This window comes from Dipteris shenzhenensis, chromosome 20 (genome assembly GCF_047967505.1).
Source record: "Dipteris shenzhenensis isolate YYH24624 ecotype China chromosome 20, Dip_SZ_1.0, whole genome shotgun sequence".
Classification (NCBI taxonomy): domain Eukaryota; kingdom Viridiplantae; phylum Streptophyta; class Polypodiopsida; order Gleicheniales; family Dipteridaceae; genus Dipteris; species Dipteris shenzhenensis.
Genome location: NC_141615.1, coordinates 4,558,192 through 4,573,416, shown reverse-complemented (window position 1 = coordinate 4,573,416; position 15,225 = coordinate 4,558,192). Strand labels below are relative to the sequence as shown.

Sequence of the window (15,225 nt, the reverse complement as noted above, 5' to 3'; positions counted from 1 at the left end):
ATGCTGGAAAATCTGGACATTTTGTTGGTTATGACATTTTTTATGCTCGAGAGAACTCTTTCGCTGGGGTAGCTTTTTTGGTTAAGCATGATCGTCACCCTATTGTGGCCTTCAATGATCACCATGGTCGATGGCATACAATGCCTCATTCAAGGCGACATCTTTCAATTTGCATCAATATATGCTCCTCGATCTTCAGGGAATGGAGCTTGGTTTGGGATGCCATGCCTAAATATCCATGACGGCATTATGCTTTTATCTGTGGTGATTTCAATAATGCTCCACAATCGGGAGATAATACCTCAGGCCACAGTCACATGTTGGCTTCTGAAAAGCAGGCACGGTCTAATTTTTTGCTTCAGTTGTCTCTCGTTGATCTCTAGAAGAAATTGCAGCCCATGCTTCCAGGCTATATCCTTCAGCATAATTCTCAATCTTCATATCAAGCCTGCTTGGACAGATGGTATCGGGTTGATCCGCAGCATTCCGATGCTTTCACTTGTCAACTTTGGATAGACCATGCTTTCATATACTCTAATCATGCTACTCTTTGGCTGAGGCTCTCTTTGCATGACTTTCCAGATGACAGATTGGCTTGCAGACGTCTTTTGCTGATAAATAATGGTTACCTTGATCATGCTGATTTTAAAGCCATGGTTTTTGATACCATTCAACCTCTTTCTCATCAGATGCACATTGATCTGGATTATGCATGGCAGGCTTTTGTTGCAAGAATGCAAGCTGTTATCGGGATTATGATAAATCTTACATGCAGGCCACACGAGAGACCATGAAGCATGCCAAATACACTTGCTAGAGTTTGACAGTCCTCAGTCATCTTCGGCCTTTGTCTTCTGAAGAAAGCATGCTATTATGTCAGGCTAAATTTAGTCTCCAATCGAATGATCGAAGAAAGCTTTTTTGGATAAAGGTTGCTCTTCCAAGCAATTCTTTAAAAGTTTGCATTACAAAAGACAAGCTGCCTCATGGTTCTTGGTCCTCATCTCGCTCAGAGCTTGCTGCTTTTTGTGTTCAACACTTTTCATCTCATTTTGGGCATGTGGACATTCTTTCTCCTAGGGTTGTGTCTACCCGCCAGCTTCTTTTGCAGCATGTCCATCCCATACTCTCTGATGCTTAGGCTTTGGAACTGGAAATTCCTTTCAGATGCTGTTAAATCCTATGGCAGAAGGAAATCTCCTGGATGGGATGGTCTCACTGTGGAATTTTTTGTTGCTTTCTCGAATATCCTCAAGCAAACTTTGCTGCAAATGGTTAATTCAGCCTGGGAAAATCAGCAAATGCCTATGTCATGGAAAAAAGGACTTGTGAAGCTCCTTCCAAAAAAGCAGTTATGTGATTTGCTCACTGATTGGAGATCAATAACGCTCATGCCAGTTATTTACAAGATCATAGCCAAAAAGGTTGTTAAACGTATTAAAGGTTATTTGCATGATGGGCTGCATCCTTTGCAATATGGCTTCATTCCCTGTAGGCATATCACAGATAATATTGCCAATGCTTATATTGGGATTGCATATGTCAAATACACACATCCGGATGTTCTGCTCTTACAGGTGGATATTGCAAAAGCCTTTGATACAATTCAATGGGAATTCATCTCGCAAACAATGCGAGCTTTGGGGTTTGGAACAAAATTGCAGCAGATTATTTTTTGGCTTTACAACGACAGCAATGCAGCTTGCATTCTTTCTGGAGATCTCTCTGATGAGTGGACTCTTTGTTATTCGGTCTGTCAGAGATGTCCCCTTAGTGCTTTATTATATGCCATTGCTTCCCATCCTATGCTGCAATATATTAATCATCTCGTGGCTATAGACTCCCTTCATGGTTTGGAATTGGACGTAAATCGCAGCATGGTTGCTCAAGCCTATGCTGATGATTCTTTCTTTACCCTAAAGCATACGCTGAATGATCTTTCTGCTTTGATGCAGGCTCTCTCTATTTATGGTTTGGTAGCTGGTCTTCCTGTAAAATTTCAAAAGTCCAAGCTGCTCCCATTGCATTCTAAAGACTGGCATAGTCTTTTGTGTCCTCGCGAAATCATTCCACCCACTCAGATTGTTCGTTATCTTGGTTACCCTTTGGGGTGGGGTCTCACTCGTTGTCAACATACTAATTGGGTGATGGTCCAGCTTCGGAAAAAGCTAGAATATTGCAACTTGGCAACCTGGCCTTTGCATGTTTGGCTTCGGACAGTACAATCCATCCTTGTGGCATATATTCAATTTTACTTGCCTTTGATCATGTTCATCAAGGCAGATCTTGCTTCTTTCATGTCTGCCATTATGAAAATCTTTTGGCATTCCAAACATGGCAAAAAAAGTATCATACTACTTTTAGTGCATCAACTTTGTTCTCCTAAGATGCATAGTGATTTGAACATCACAAATATCCAAGTGCACATCCTTGCTCACAGGGGAAAAATGTTGCTGCATTTTCTGCAAGGTGATCAGCCTTGGGCTCTTATGATTAGATCTCTAGTTACACATATCAGTATTTCTACCTTTGGTCACTGGCAAATCAATTACTGGGATTTCTTATTTGGTCGCATTGATGGCACTTTGCCTGACTGCCCGTTGGTCTCCAGTTTGCTTCTTGTTTGGAAGCACGTCCTCTCTCATCTGGAATGGAATGGTCGACAATCTTTGCTGGGTAATTCTTTACCAGCTGAAAGCATTCATTGGTCGACAGTTTTTCAATCTCCACTGGCTTTACAGGAACCTCGTCGTTCCTATTTTGTTTCTTTTAAGGGCATCACTTCTATTGTTGATGTTATTCATGATGATGGCTCTGTGCTACCTTTTTCTATGGCAGCTACACGGCATGGCTTGGGCTCTCATTATCGTGCTTTGTAGCAACAAATTGCTTATATACTTTCACCTTTTGTTCCGATTCCTCCTTTGGAACTTCAGGACAGGTTGGAGGATTGGACTTTGACTTCACCAAGGTCCTCTTCTCGCCCCTTGAGGTTCCAGTGCCTGCATTGTATAAAATCCTTTTGCCTCAACCTTGGGTTTCAGAGAAAGGCAATTCTATTTGGCGAATGCATCGCACAACCAAGTGGTGGAGAAAGAGATTAAAGCAGCTTTGGGCTCTCTTCGACAACAAGTTTTCTTCGGGCAAGTGCTCAATTTGACCTGATTCATCCATGGGAGGCAAATCTGCTGCAACTAGAATGGATGGGCCCACAAACCTCTTGAGTAGAGAAACATGAAATACATTATGAATCTTGGCTGTGGCTGGTAAGCTGAGTTTATAGGCTAAGTCTCCCACCTTCTTAAGGATCTGAAATGGGCCATAGAACCTGCGAGCTAACTTAGTGTTAGTATTGCCCCTTAAGGAAGCATACCTATGAGGGTGCAGCCTGAGAGATAACCCAATCTCCCTCCTCAAATTCCACATGCCTCCTCTTCTTATCTGCATTTTCCTTCATCCTAGCTTGTGCTTTGAGAAGGTTATCCTTGGCCAGCTATAGGATGGCTTGCATTCTATCCACTTCATCCTTTGCATGCTGATTTAACAAAATCTGATCTTTGATGGTGGAAGGTACCTGAACTTGGCACCCATATAATGCTTAAAAAGTTGACATGCCAATAGAGGTGTGCTGGGTGGAATTGTAACAAAATTCTGCTGAACACAACCATGTATCCCAAGACTTTTGTGTCTCAAGTATTCCTCTACCCCACTTATTTACTCTCTCTGACTGGCCATCTGTTTGGGGATGATATGCTGTACTAGGGGTCAACTTTGTTCCAATTTGAGAGAATAATTCTTTCCAAAAACCACTCATGAATTTTGCATCCCTATCACTCACAATCTTCTGTGGAAGGCCATGCAACTTGAAGATATACTCCACAAACGCATTGGCCACTTGTGAAGAAGAATATGTGGTCTTGGTAGGAAGTGAGCAGTTCTATCCACCACCACCAGAATACTATTCCATCCGTTTGCTGTTGTGGGCAGTCCTGTGATAAAATCCATGCTGATGTGTGTCCACTTACCCTCAAGAATGGGTAGGGGATTTAATAGGCCAGCAGGATGAGTGTTCTCAGTTCTATTTTGCTGGCATTGCTCACAGCTCTTTACATACTGCATTACATCTTTCGACAGACCCTTCCAATAGAAGCTTTGTTTAACCCTTTCATAGGTCTTACCTAGCCCAATATGTCCTCTAGCATCAGCTTCAATAAAGAAAGGCTTTGAAAAATCTGGGCATGTCAAGGTAGGTGCTGAAGTGAGAGCTTCCTTGAGATCATTGAAAGCTTCTTCGGCAGATAAACTCAATGAGAAAGAGTTGAGTCTATTTGCACTGTTTTGAACTCGGCATATTGAGTCTTCTAAGTTGTTTAACAGTGACCAACTGTAATTTCTGAGGATGAATTTGGAAATAAACAAACTTCCTTAGCCCCATCTTGGAAAGTCATGGTCATCCCTTTGAGATCCATGGTGAACTTACCTAGTGTTCCAAGCCAATCAAAGCCAAGAATGATATCTATAGGACCAAGATTTAATGCAAATAAATCTACAGTACAAGAGTATTCTCAAGAGAGCTTAATATCCACATCTTTGCAAATCCTTTGGCGTGTAGTGTAGGCTCCATCAGCCACTTCCACCTTCAAGCTGTGAGGTAGTTCACCACTTGGGAGCCTAAATGATTGAATAGACCTGGAATTTATGAAGCTGTGAGTACTTCCTATGTCCACAACTACATAGACATCTCTGCCCTTCACTTGCCCTTTGACTCTAAAAGTAGTAGGTCCACTTATCCCACTTAAAGCATTGCTGGAAATGACATACAGCAATCAACCGTTGTGTCAAAATTTCACCTCTTAAGTGACACTTGGTACACTTTGGATGAACTGGTTCCACCTTCTAGAATTGGCACATGAGCTGGACTTGTTTCTGTAGTACCTGACAGATTTGCATTCCATGGGGGCACATGATAGGAAGGTTGTTGTGGATGAGATCTTCTAGCCTCTGCCATAAATCCGTCTTTTCCTGAGTTCAAACCACCCTGATTTGGTTCCATAACCTTCTTGGGAACATCCTCCCTTAGAATTTCCTTCCCACTAGGTTCACCTCTATTCCTCACTTGATTCACATCACTCCTCATATTTCTTAGCTGAGTGAAGCATAGTCAAACTTAGTCTTGGATTCTCTTTCCACATCATCAAATTTCTACTCCAGCATTACATTGAGCTGCCCAACTTGACCAGATAGCTTTTGCTGCTAATCCATAAGATGCTGCATCATTTTATTTTGCTTCTCCATAATACTTTGCTGTTGCTGCAGCATTGTAACCAGAAAACCTTCAAGATCCACTCCATGCCTGGAAAGAGGAGACTTGAGAGGTGATTGGGAGGTAGACCTTCTTGCCAATCCCTCATCTTCTGGCTCTTGCTCACTAATATGGACTCCATCCCCAAGTTCAAGGGCTCCAACATGCTCTTCTTCCTAGCTCATTAACTGAGCTTCATCATACTCCATATCAGATCTTACATCTTGAGATATTTTCCCCCTTCTGGAATTAGATGAAAATTTCTTTGGTGCCATAAGATTTCTTTCGCTAGGCAAGATAGAATAGAGTACATTGGCCTGCAAAATCAGAAAGCCCCAAAAAATTTTCAAAGTATCTGATCAGATAATACAATTGCGCCACCTATAAGCTGAATTTTGAGCAAACTTCAAGGTAAACGATCTTCAATGGACTCCAAACTTAGTTCATGTGCTTTAGAGGCTGAGACGACTCCTTGGAAGAAGAGGTATCACTATTTGCAGCAAGGAAACCCTAATTCGAAGCAGAAATGCAGATACAGCCAGTCAAAAACGCTGATAACTCCCCCACTTGGACTCCAATGTCTACCAAACCTTAGAAGCAGCGTGTAGAGCCTAGGGCGACCAGCTTGGTGCAAGAAGCCCCAAATTCTGAGCAGTACTTGGCTCGATCGTAATTTAGGTCAAATTCGCCAGTCAGATTTTCGAGCAATTTCTGGGTGAGACCTGCACCATTTCGTGTTTCATGCACATAGGAGTGATCAGGGAAGCAAGTGCTATCCAATGATGCTAAAAGCCCCAATTTGAGCACTCTGAAATTTAGGGTCTCTGCACAGTCCAACACGTGGCAGCAGCTTATTGGGACACCTGACCGCGATGAATTTTTCCACAGAAGTAGGGATAGGCCTCAAGATGCCATGCTCCAAGTTTTAGCAAGTTTGGACATGATTTACCCCACCATTTCCCATGAAAAGAGCTCTGATACCAAATGTAACAAGGGCAACTACTAGACTACTAAACTGCCACTTAAACTAGTAAAAAGAACAGAAAAGATAGAGGGGTAGGGTTAGAGACACTCTCACATGAGAGAGCATGCACTTGCAGCTCCATGGGAGCTGGCTAGCCATTGCAAGGGGATCTTTCTTGGGATTGAGTCAATCACCAAAGGGAGTAGCCTACAATTTGTATTACTTGGAAGTACAGCTGAAGCCCTTTTTTATATTATGGGAAAGTGGGCCAGCAACACTAAATGCTTATGGGATAACCTCCTAGGGCTAACACGTGGCATTACATGATTTAAAGTAGCACTTACAAAAGGAAATAGTAGTTTCCTACTAAAATAGAGCGAACTACTAAGCTGGAAGTAACTACACTTACACTTGTCAATCGTATAATGTATTTGTCTTTGTTTACTCTAAGCTTGAATATAACATACCCTGTTTGCCTCTATCCTTGTATATATGAAGTATCATTTCAAAACCTATACGTTTCGTCCAAAAAGTCGAAACGAAACGAAACGAAATGAAATGCGTCAAAACCCTGAAACGATGAAACAGACAAAACGGTTCTTGTGACTATAAGTAACACCCGGGTGGAAAGAGGAGAACCCAGTTGAGAGAAAGTGGCACCGGGTGAAAACAAGAGGACCATGTAGAGAGAGAAAGTGGTAATCAGATACGAAGATATGATATGATATGATTGTACTAACGTCCTCGTGAGACCCTACAAGATCTATGGGACAGTGATCACTATCAACAAGTAGTAATTGTTTACATTCATTGAAAGAAATAGCATAAATGTGCCATGCAGCGAGTACTTGTTGTGCTAGCCTGTGTGCTAGACCAAGTACTTTGTTGCGATATTCTAAAATTTCCTTTATTTAGTTGCCTAGACCATTGGCACGTGGGTAATAGGGAGATGAAAATTTATGAACTATCGGTAACATGTTAACCAGGGCAGCAATGGTGTCATTTAGGAAGTGAGATCCTCGATCACTCATCAACTCAACAAGACAGCCAAACCGAGAAATGATCTGGTCATATTTTGACTGTCGACCCATTTGGTTCCATAGTCAGTGGCAAGCAGAGCATACTTGTTCCCTCGACGATAGAAGGGGGGCACTGGAGTGAATGGTTTTAGAGGAAGGTACTCCTGTCTTGTAGGCTTGGGGCCTACCCGTTGACATGAGTCACATCGTGTCACATGAGCATGGCAGTCGTCTCGTGGAAGAGCTTAGGCCACCAAAACCCAGCACGTATGATCTTCCGAGCAGTAGCATCTAGGGCCATATGCCCTCCAGCATGTGCCTCCTCAAACATGGATTGTGTCTCATGGGGACGCATACACCGTCTCAAGATATAGTCCTTCCCGAGTTTGTACAATTGACCTACAATCAACTTAAAAGGAGCCGCTTCAAGGATCCTCTTCCGTTTCTCTGTTGGAGTCAGACCTGGAGGAAAGCCACCTATAGACAATAGTTGTACTAAGTTGACATACCGTGGTGGAAAGCAGTCCACCGCAAACAGGTGTTCATCAGGTAGTGCCGTCACCCCAAAAAGGCCAGCGTTAGGGTAATTCATCTGTGATACCACTGGCTGGTTCCCTGGAACATAACCTGGACAAGTGGTCTACAGGTTCACCAACCCTCACCACAATGTCAAATTCAAATTCTTGAAAAAGAAGAATCCATCTGCTTAACCAACCACCAAGAGTAGGCTTATTCAAGAACATAATGATCAGTGATGATCACAAACTTGTTTCCCAAGAGATAGTGACGATACTTGGTCATGGCATAAACCATGCCGAGACCCTCCCTTTCTCTCGTACTGTAATTGCGTTCTGCTCCATTGAGTTGTCGGCTGGTGAAGTAGATGGGCAAAGCAATCTCGTTATCCTAGTTAGGTTGAGGCAATATAGCACCTACTGCCCAGCCACTTGCATCCACATGAAAATGAAAAATGATATCCCAATCTGACTGCCTGAGGATTAAGGCCTTACGAGGCGATGCTTCAAATCATCAAAGGCTAGTTGTTGTGGGCTGGCACAAACAAATGATTGGTCTAGATGCAAGAGTTCTGTCAATGCAATAGCAATCCCTGCATAGAAACGTATGAACCTTCGGTAACACCCCACATGCCCTAAGAAGGAGTTCACCTCTTTGGGTGTACAAGGGATAGGCAATGAGATGATCAACTCTACCTTAGCGGGGTCAGTAGTCATGCCCTCAGTAGAAACAATATGACCAAAGAGAACACCTCGGAGAGTGAGAAAGAAGCATTTGTCAGGGTTCAAGCAGAAGCACACTTCTCTGGACTTATCAAATACCCATCTTAACTTATGTAGATGATCATTTTGTATGGCCGGATCAAGATGGGAGGCATCTTTACCATTAAAAACAGAGAAGTCGTCTAAAAATACCTCAAGAAACTTGCCGATATTCTCCTGAAAGAGTTTGGCTACAAGTCGTTGAAATGTTGCGGGGACATTACATAATTCAAAGGGCATCATTCGCTAGGCGTATGTTCCCCATTGAGTGACAAAGGTAGTCTTGGGCTGATCATGTTCTTTCACGCAGACTTGGTTGTGCCCGCTATATCCATCCATGAATGAGTATAAAGCATGTCCTGCCACTGTCTCCAACACTCTATCGTGAAGGGAAGGGGAAACTTATCACGTCATGTTGCAGCATTCAAACTCCTATAGTCAACACATATTCTAAGTTAGCCAGTCTCTCTTTTGGGTACAATGACAATTCCGCTGACCCAATCTGAGTAGTCCACTGGGTAGATTAATCCTACTTGCTCCATTTTTTGTATATCTGTTTAGACTGCCTTGCATTAGTTGGGATTCATGCAATATGGACCTTTAACCACAAGGTCTGCATCCGGGTATAAGTCGATGCGATACTCCATGAAATTAGTTGGCACCCCCTTCAAATCCTTGTAGGACCAGGCAAAGACATCCACAAATTCTTTAAAAAGATATGTCACTACTACTAGAAGATAATCGTGTTCCCAAACCCAAGTGGCTACCTACAAATGCCGAGGTTGGTCCTCAATCCCAATGTTGAGGTACCGCCAGTTCTGTGCCTCATCAACAAGGGCAATGCATTGGGAGGTTGAGGTACTTGGCTCACCCATGCTTAGTCATGTATGTGTCCTCAAGGGGAAAGTCCCCTCCACTTCTCTCAACCAAGACGGGGGATAATTAGCTGGTGGGTTCTCCGGCATGTGCACGGGCTGAGATGTAGAGTCGGTAGGTGTTGTGTGTCTTTGATGCCTCGGTGCCTGTCTCAGCATGCCCCGGTAAGGTAAGCCTTCCACCTCATAAGTGGTTCAGAAGGTCTTCAACTGAGGGGTGGTCAGCTTCTGATAAGTAAAGGTCAAGCAGAGTGAGGTCGGCCATGTTCTCATCGCCGTATCTAGTATGCACCCTGGGTCTCCCCAAGACCTTGATCTCTTGGTGTTGATTGTCCTCAAGTTCAGCAATGTCTGTGTAACTGTCTTCTAAATCACCATCCCCATCAGTTTCTTCTCCACTAGTGCACCATTGGTGGGTTGTGCAATACCGGCATCGTATATAGTAGATCCATCATTGTATGCTATAGTACCATCAGCATCAGTTTGGCCAATGTCCTCCATGTTGCATTGTATCACCGTCAGTCTTCACTATACTACTGCCAATGTTCACTCAACTACCATCAGTGTTCACTGCAGTGCCATTGTTGCCCTCGGTATGATCATTGGTGTCCATTGTAGTATCCTCTACACTTCCTTGTGCCGTACTCCTAGTCACCATTCTCTGATACATGTGTGGACTATCGCAAAGATCAAAAGGCATTCTTTCATAAACTAGTTCAGCTAGACCCTGTGCATATGGTTCTTGGTGGACTTCTGATACTCTGCTTGAAGTGCTAAGGTGTTCTTATGGATCTTCTTGTTGACATAGTTCCACCATGTTGACGGCTAAGGAGCCCAAGGCTGCCATCCAATCCAAAATGACAGCTTCCTCGTCTTCTTGATCAGCCCGATCCAACAAGTAGGTCAAACTTTCAAATCCTTCCAAGGTTGTCTCCTCGTTGTTATCTTGGTCACCACCCATGGGCAAGTCACCACAACCCAATGCTCCTCTTCGGCTCCTATTTGTTCTTCAAAATCCTCTTCTCCTAGTTCTATTGGTATGTGCCTTGCCTGTCCTGAGACCATTTCTATTTCGAGGGAGGTGGATCCGAGGAACAACCGATTGGCCAATCTTGAATGACCTTAGCGGACCGCAACCAGGGCCTACCAAGAAATAGAGGGTAACTTTGTTTATTTTCGTTCATAGCAAGGACAACAAAGTTGGAGAATAAAGTTGGAACTTTATGTGATTATCAATTTGTTGAGACATAACATTAAAAAAAACTAAGTTGGAGAGAAAAGTTACTCCGCCAATCTTCATGTGAACACCATTGACTGCGCCCATTGGTTTCACTCTGCATTGATAAGCCATGCGTACTTGAAATTGAACATCACTTGTCAACTTCAACCCCAATTTTTGGAGTGTATCTTTCGGCACGATGTTCACGGCTGCCCCACCATCAAGGAAGACATCCTTCAGCTCCACTCCATGAATATTCAAGGTGAGCTTGGGACTCTACTCACAAGTGAGGGCAGTGTAGGCGGAGCAGTGGTCTGGTGTAGACCCATGCTAAGCCGGTAATGTCTCTGGATGACCGTGTCACAACGCCCAACACTGTGCCAATCAAATGGGACTTGTTGCTCTCCCCCGCTACTACTACATCAACCATATTTAGTTGGAATGCACGTTCCGCTCTTCCATTGGGACAATCTCTGGTGTAGTGGTCATTTGTGTTGCACTGTGTACAAGAGGGTCTCTCGAATGGCTGTGTACAATCATCTTGGTAGTGGCCGTACTCCCCACATCTGTAAAACATGATGGGTCTTCGAAAGTGAGTACCTCTGCCTACACCTCCACGTCCACCTCGAAAACCTCCCCATCGACCTCATTGATAAGGGAGTCCATAGCCACGTCCTGGCATAGGTGGTTGGTACGCTGCATAGTAAGGATGAGGATAGAAATAAGGGGCACCAACCGAATTGGGTGCAGGAGCTTGGAGCAAAGGGGGAAATCGTTTGAGATACCTACACTCAGAGGTATCATATCCATGGATCTCACAAAATGTACAAACTAGATAGAAGTAGGTACCTTACGCTTGGAGGGACACTCCCATTGACCATGGTTAGAACCCTTGCATTCTATGCACCAAAGACCACTTCGAATCTAGGCCTCAAAGGACGACTGGCCATCCACTTTTATTCTACCCTTCAGACCTTCTTTGATTTTTTCTAACTCTTTCTTGAGTTGCTGCCATGCGGACGATCTCTTCTCTCTTGGGAGCTGGGTGGTCGTAGTCGATGATGAGCCAAAACTTAACTGTGACCGTTCCATCTTGACGGCTCCCTTCAGGAAGTCTTGAAGTGAGACACGTTCAGGGAGTTTGTCAACCAACCTTATAGCAATGGTAGGGGGTAATGCTTTCAAAAACCACCCCTTCATGACAGCATCATTAGGTGGCACAAACATCTTTGCCACCAAAACCCTCATCCTTGTGTACATCTCAGAGATGCTTTTCCTAGGCTTCATGGTGTCAATGAACAACTCCTGGACAATCATATGTTGAAACTTCTCCAATTTGAAAGTCTGTAAAAACTCCTACATTAGAGCTATCCAAGTTTGAAAATGATCATCTGGAAATTGGCTATACCATACATCGGCTGCATCCTCCAACGACGAATGAAAGATTTGTAGAAAGGCATGCTCATTCTCCACACCCTTGGCTTTGCATCCTGTGAGAAATTTGATCACATGAGCTTCCACATCCTCATGTAGGTGACATTTGAATTTCTTAGTCTTCACATGGACTTTGTTCAGTAACTCAAAAAGTCCGACTTTTTCTCTAGGACTGAGAACCACTGCACTCACCTCGAAAGCTAAGGCGGAAGGAAGAGTAGAAGGATCTCCCGATAGAGCAATACTCAATGTGGGTACTATGGAGACATCTGGTGGAGTGGCTGATGAGACAACACTCCGTGTAGGAGACCACACTAGTGCAGTTACTACTGATGTAGCCATAGTGGAGATAGACGGTACTACATATGCTGCAGGCACTATTGTTGCGAAAGCAGATGGTGAAGACAGGGGGAATATGGGGTCAATGGGGATGCGGAGGCAGTTGGGAAGGAGAAGGAAGGGGTTGAGGCCATTTACGATGGATAAGGAGTAGGGAAGGATAGAGATCATGGCAACGGTACGGACATGACTGGAGCAAAAGGTTAACCCATGGTGTCACGAATGTAGAAACTAGACTCGAAGGACCAAGGTTATACATGGCAGACGAAATGGCAGCTTGACCATTGGATGTCAAGTCCGGTGCTAAAGTGGGTACTACTCCCGTTTAAGTGGCTGCAATGGCTGCTGATGAAGACATTGTTGCAACAGGAGATAAGGGGCTGTCTTGACCTTGATGCACGTCTGAGGAGCCCTCATCCTTAGTACTTTCCTCTTTCTCCCGTTTCTTGCTTTGTACTTCTTCTTCTTCGGAGTCGAGATCTGATCTTGTTGGTCCGAATCGATGAGAGTCTCGATGAAGTTACTTGCTCTCGCTACAGCTCCAATAGGTTCACTTTGTGCTCTTTCTTAGGACCTTGCGAACGTCCGTCTCACGTAATGCGTTTCGTATCAAGTTTGGTCGGCCGGAAGTCTCCTCTCCACTTTCCTTAAGAACCTCCTAGTTCTCTCACTCGCTCCTTCAAGGGTATTAGAACTACTCGGCATAAGAACTCTCTCCTCTAGGACCCTAGAACTCCACTTTCCTCTTGCTACTCTCAACACCAACAGTGTCCCACCGTGATCGCCATAAACTGCCTGAGGGGGGAGGGGTTCCTATCCTTCCGGAGGTGTTACTGGAGGCCGCAGGTCACTGGACAAGTGTTGCAATGCTCTAATGCAGTGGATCGTGCGCAGTGCACTGTACGGTGGTGCACGGGTGTCATAGGGTGTACTGTAGTGAATTCCACAATATGAATGCACTATGCTAAATGACAATCACATGAGAACCCCACAACATGAGCATAAGAAGAGGAAGTGGCCAAGTTGGCCAAAGTACATGTATATCACTGGACCAGCACCGAGAGGTCAAAAGTCACAGGTCACAAGAACATACAAGTATACCCCCATAGTGGACAAAGAGGTGCACACAGGTCTCTCCACACTCTGCCCTCGGCGAGCTCGTAGCTCTAGCCTCTATCTCTCCTCACACTCTCCTCTCTCTTCCTCCAATGCCTAACACCAAATGCTCAATGCTGAATGGTGAATGCTGAAGCCCCTCTCCCCCTTCTCCTCCATCCTCTTCCCTTGCCTTAGAGGGTCCCCTCTTCGCTAAGAATCTCCCTCCTTTCTCTCGATTGGTCATCCTCCTATCTCCTTAGCTGTTGAGGATAGCCGTTGCGCCACTGGCTCTCTTGATGGCACCAGTGACTTCCTAACTCCATGACTCGCCATCCTCTTCTAGTCAAGGTGGTGTAAATACTCCATGTGCAAGTGAGCTAGATCACCGCACCATTGAACCACTGTACACGTCTTCACCATGTGCAACTGCAAATACTCCTGACTGCTCCATGTGCTGAGCTCATTCTCCATGTGCGCAACTCTGGATGAGATCGCCTTGGGCATGGTACTCCTGGTTGACATGTGGTTGACATGTGTCGACCTGTGGTGGTTGACATGTGTACCTCGGATATGGTACTGTGCAGGTGAGCTAGATCATTGCACCACTAAACCATTGTACACGTCTTCACCATGTGCAACTGTAAATACTCCTCACTGCTCCATGTGCTGAGCTCACTCTCCATCTGCGTAGCTCTCGATGAGATCGCATTGGGATGTATTATTTAAATGGCTCCGAGTTTGTGATGTGTGTGGATAACACATCACTAGTACTTCTGTACTACTACTGTCTTGGGTTGGTTCCAAGGCTACATGGTTTTGAGCTTTTGATTTTGAAGCTACTACAAAAGAAGTGCCACTAATGTGGTGGCCGATGCATAGAGTCGCATCAGTTTTCTAAAATTTTTGAATTTTAGTGAGAGTCGTACCGCTCTTCTTCCATTCCTTACTGTATGAGTATGATAACTATTTCAGCCATATACGGCAACGAGTGGGATGCTTAGATGAACCCACTGGTTCAAATTTAAGAGAAAAGGAAACTGGAGACCAGTTGTCCATTTGAAACTCTTTTGTTTCAAAAGGATCAAGTTTGCATACCAGCATCCAAGACACAAGAAAGTGTGCATACCAGACGTCCAATGACAACCCTTGTGGCATTCCACAAGCCTTGGCTTTGTAAAGCATGAATTTTATTGGCCAAAGATGCGGACTAATGTCGAACAATACGTTTGAGTGTCAGCAATGTCAAGTCAATAAAGCATACTGCTTCCAACAAAGTGGCTTGCTGCATCCGTTGGAAATCCCTTTTCCCCTCTACCCATTCCTCCTCCCTCTAAGCCTCTCTCCCCTCCCTCCCTCCCCCGTGCCCCCCTCATTGTCAGGTCTACACTAAACTCCTCGCCATGATCAAAGATTCCCTTAGTTGGGTTACAAAGATCCCTCATCTCCCTCGTTTATAGCAGAGGCTATCAGATTGACCCTAATATACCGATAACTATATTCCGACATCTGGATAGCTCTCTTTCGGAAGAGAGTTGAGGTTGTAGGCAAGGGGCACACTGTACAAGACCTTTGGGCAAGTCGCCAAAGATTGCCCAAGGAAGAAGAAAAAGCCCAAGAAGTGCAATATCAAAACTTCAAGTAAAAAAACAAACAGAACCAAAGACATTATCTCAGGACTGAAGGTTTCAAGATAAACCA

The 15,225-nt window shown here is 44.3% G+C and overlaps 1 protein-coding gene across 6 annotated transcripts in view; it reads right to left on the bottom strand.

The window, feature by feature from the left end:
* Positions 1 to 15,225, bottom strand: part of LOC147889154 (putative RNA-dependent RNA polymerase 4) — a 154,463-nt gene that overhangs the window by 11,551 nt on the left and 127,687 nt on the right. The window lies entirely within an intron of this gene.